Raw genomic sequence first — 5,000 nt, forward strand, 5'->3', positions numbered from 1 at the left:
TCGCAGATATAGAATAATAGATATACAATTTGTAGTTAGACGAAAGGATTGGTGCAAACGAAGAGACACAGAAATGAAGACAAAATAGCAGAGAGAAAATTAAACAAAACAAAAAATACAAAAATAAGCGACAAAATAAAAAATAAAAACACAGATAGTTTAATGAAATACATATGCCAGACATGTTTACTTGCATCTTGCTCGGATATGTAGTAAGAATAGTCGGAAAGGTAGATAAGAGAAAGATTTAACATTTATGCTTTGTCAATAACGCAGACTGAGTGAATCGAGGTATCATGGAAAGATATTCTTTGTGGGGCGAAGCAGATAACATTAATCAATAGTTAACTCTTCAGACAAAGAAAAATGAAGGAAGATATGGGAATACGAAGAGTCTGATTGTGGGAAGGTGTCATTGTCGTTACTATCATTACTATTTTTCCCGTGCGTGCACATGCGTGTGTGTGTGTGTGTGTGTGTGTGTGTGTGTGTGTGTGTGTGTGTGTGTGTGTGTGTGTGTGTGTGTGTGTGTGTGTGTGTGTGTGTGTGTGTGTGTGTGTGTGTGTGTGTGTGTGTGTGTGTGTGTGTGTGTGTGTGTGTGTGTGTGTGTGTGTGTGTGTGTGTGTGTGTGTGTGTGTGTGTGTGTGTGTGTGTGTGTGTGTGTGTGTGTGTGTGTGTGTGTGTGTGTGTTGTCACATATATTCCCATATATGTCAGACGGGAATATTTTATTACTTGGATAACGGCGCTTCGCCATTACGTGGGGTGTCAAATTACAGGACGAGTACTGGAGGACGTGTGGGAAGAAAAACCTACTCAATGGAGTATTTGTTCTAACACTCAGCCTAGAACGAAGGAGAAAGTTTTGTTAATTGACCAATGAGGTTCAACCACCATAGACGCAATTCCTATGGGCCAATCAGAGGGTTTTTGCAGAGAACCAGAGCGCCTTGAGCGTCAGAAGAATCAGTTTGAGGGTAGAGGGTACGATGTAAAGGTGGGTGTGCCTTGGGGCGGATTATTCGGCTGAAGTAAGTCCTCTGTACTCCCCCTGTATTAGTCGTAAGATAATTAACTCAGCTAGTGTTTCATCTAGTGTTCCATGTAGTGGTGTGAAATGTCTATGGTAGTGACTTGGACAGTGTTTTCGTTGGTATTAATTCAATATTAATTTTCTTTCACCCCCGTTAAAAGTTTTACGAACGGGAATCTTCTGTTTTGAAACTTATTTACTCATTTGAATGTAAACTTATTTACTCACTTGAATGTTCAGTGATTGCAATCCTTCATGTAATCCTATTAACCTTAATGAATAGTGTTAAACGTTATCTGTGCGTTTCATTTTTCTTGATTTTTATAAAATCAAGTGGCGGCCTTGAATTTCTTTTAAGTTACCCAAAGACATGGGGTCTTGGGAACTCAATCACCCATCACTCTTACTATGTGTTACGAGTCTGACAGCTTTGTAATTTCTATTTGAGTTATCTCAAAGACATGGGGTCTTGGGAACTCATTTCATATACTTAAGTCAGATATGTGAGCGAGATTCGTAACAGTGTGTGTGTGTGTGTGTGTGTGTGTGTGTGTGTGTGTGTGTGTGTGTGTGTGTGTGTGTGTGTGTGTGTGTGTGTGTGTGTGTGTGTGTGTGTGTGTGTGTGTGTGTGTGTGTGTGTATGTGTGTGTGTGTGTGTGTATGTGTGTGTGTGTGTGTGTGTGTGTGTGTGTGTGTGTGTGTGTGTGTGTGTGTGTGTGTGTGTGTGTGTGTGTGTGTGTGTGTGTGTGTGTGTGTGTGTGTGTGTGTGTGTGTGTGTGTGTGTGTGTGTGTGTGTGTGTGTGTGTGTGTGTGCGTACGTGTGCGCTTGTGTGTATGTCTGTATGTGCGTAAGCGCACCTTTGTGGTATATTGAACTTCGAATTTGCTCCTTAAAAGCCTGGACTGGGGCTCGATTCCCAACAGCTTTCAGTGACCACAGTTGGACTCGGCTTCCTGAGCACGTGAGGAAAAGGTGACTTCTTTGGCGTTGGAGCTAAGCGGCTCCTGGCGTAGACTCACCTAAAGACTCATTATATTAACTCCGATTTATTTATTTATTTTCTAAATTCCTTAATGAAATCAGACGGAACCCGACGGATGATGAATGGTTCCTATGGACAGTCTGAATCCTATGCAGCGCGGTCTTTAAAAGAAACCGAAGGAGCCCAAAGGAAGGACGTTCCTGACAGACAGACGGAATCCAACACAGGATTATTACTTACGACAAGAAGTCTGACCAAAAAGAAAAAAAAAAAAAAAAAAAAAAAAAAAAAAAAATCTTACGTGCTCTGATGACCTCACAGGCCCATGGTGACCTCAGACAATTTCATTCGGCTCAGAAACACAACCATCATCTTACCGGAGGAGGAGTGAAGAATAAACATTTCGACACAAAGACACAATCTATATATTTCATTCTGGCTAACCCCGGACGATTTTATTCAGCTCCGGAGTGACAACGCAGCAAAGGAATAACTCCTTTGGTACCGAGCTCTCTCTCTCTCTCTCTCTCTCTCTCTCTATATATATATATATATATATATATATATATATATATATATATATATATATATATATATATATATATATATATATATATCTCTCTCTCTCTCTCTCTCTCTCTCTCTCTCTCTCTCTCTCTCTCTCTCTCTCTCTCTCTCTCTCTCTCTCTCTCTCTCTCTCTCTCTCTCTCTCTCTCTCTCTCTCTCTCTCTCTCTCTCTCTCTCTCTCTCTATCTATCTCTCTCTCTATCTATCTCTCTCTCTCTCTCTCTCTCTCTTCGGGATCATGATATTGTTCCCTCAAGGCAAGAAGCGCTGGTGAAATAGTTCTAGGCGACGGTCTGCAGCAGCACCTTCTCGGCTGGGTGACGGACGCTCTGTTGAAATTTCAGTCTGGCCAACGGCTTTATTCATCTGAGGGAAGAACTACGGCGACGAGGCCCTTTCCAGGTTCTTTTCTGGCTGATGAAAAGACGATGATTTTATTCAGCAGGAAAATAATCGCCCCACGGCATTCGTCCGGCTTCCAGTCCTGTCCGCGCTCCCGGCCGACTGGCCGGCTTACCTTCAGTTCTTTTTGCTTTCCCAGCCGGCCAGCCGACCTCCTATCCTTCAAGCTTTTCAATTCAGCTTCCCGACCGGCCGGCCTTCACTGTTTCCGGGCCGGCCGGTCTCCACAAAAATCCTTCTTGCTTTTCCAATCAGTTTTCCCAGCCGGCCGGCCGGCCAGTCCTCTGTTCTTTCCGTCTTGCTGACCGGCCGACCTCCTTTCCTACAGGCTATGTCTTTCCAGCAATCCCAGCCGGCCGGCTATTTTCTTCTTCGTTTTCTTTTCGTTTTTCTTAGCCGGCCGGCCTCCTTTTTAACTATCCTTCTGGCTTTCCTTTCCAAGCTGCCCCGGCCGGCTGGCTCTTCTTCTCTCAGGTTCGCTTTCCGGCCAGCCGGCCTCCTGATTCCTAAACGTGTCCTCCGGCTCTCCAAGAGTCAGAGGACTCGGCGCAGCCGGCGCCAGACCGAGAAGGACATTCGAGATGAGCCGATGATTCTGACCCAGAGACGGCGCAGGTCATTCTCGCAATTATATATATTTTTCTTGCTGTCGCCAAGTTCTATTCAGCTTAAGTAAAGCCCCTTTCTGACACTTCAAGGTTATCTATAGCACGTCTTGGTTACCCCTTTGACGGTGTTTGGTTGTCGCCAGGTGATTTTAATAAGTTTGAGCTAATCCTCTCTGGTATTTAAAGGTTAACCATTCTGTGTGTGTGTGTGTGTGTGTGTGTGTGTGTGTGTGTGTGTGTGTGTGTGTGTGTGTGTGTGTGTGTGTGTGTGTGTGTGTGTGTGTGTGTGTGTGTGTGTGTGTGTGTGTGTGTGTGTGTGTGTGTGTGTGTGTGTGCGTGCGTGTGTGTGTGTGTGCGCGCGCATGCCTGTGCGTTTGGAGTAATACATGCAATGCCAGATCTGTGTGGAAGCGACGATTCAGCGGAACCAATTACGGGCATTCTTGCGTTGGTTCCGGATGTCAAGGCCCTTGGTACTTTAGGTGACTTCACGTCTCCTTCCTCTTGAACAGACCACTACGAAGGGAGAAAACGCTCTGGGCCTTTTCCGCGGAGTGCTTCATTTCCACAGCGTAAAGGAGAACACGTGGCAATTCGCTCGTTGTATATCAAACATTTATTCAATATATCGGTTTTAAATTCCTGAGTTCTGAGCGCACAAATCAGCAGTTGAAACATATGTAGTAACCGTTCCCCATAAAGTTAACCAATCAAATGAGAATACGCAGGGACATGCATTTAGAGAAATAATCATGTCTGTTCGCGAAGAAAATAATTGTTCGGATTTGCTCAAATGGAAAATAAACGAGTGGCTAATTCTGTCCAAAAACAACGAGGCAAGAGGAACTGGAAAGAATGGTTGGACAACGCAGATGAAGAGGTAATATTTCGCAGATGGAACCGTTACCTCTAGGCATTCTTAACTGTTGATTATCCTCATACCCCTTCTTATGGATTTTCCAATCACCCCTCTTTTCCCTCTCAATCCTAACTTAGATTACCAAACCACCCACAGCACCTTGTCCTTACTTTCGCAAATGTTTGCCCTATATTCCACGGAATTTCTAATTCTCTTTTTGTCTTTGCATGTATCTGGTTCGTTGCTTTAGCCTTAGTCATCCACATCTCCGCTTTCCCTAACGATGGAAAAGTGCTCACCATGATATCGCCAATAAATAAGCTTTCCCCAGCTATGACAAGTCTTCTGCATCTCCCGCTCACTTGGTACGCGTTTTTTATTCTTCGCGTCTTCTCGAGTTCCCCTACCGCGACTTCCCCCAACCTCCTTTTACTGAGCCTAAATTGGCCATCAACTTCCCTGTCGACACTCTGAACCTTGAGGCATAAATTCATCCCTCCAGGCCCTACATAAACACTTAGCTCCATGTTGTTGTCGTTATCGTTGTC

Source organism: Oratosquilla oratoria, chromosome 11 (genome assembly GCF_046742065.1).
Source record: "Oratosquilla oratoria isolate Oo_2021 chromosome 11, ASM4674206v1, whole genome shotgun sequence".
NCBI lineage: Eukaryota > Metazoa > Arthropoda > Malacostraca > Stomatopoda > Squillidae > Oratosquilla > Oratosquilla oratoria.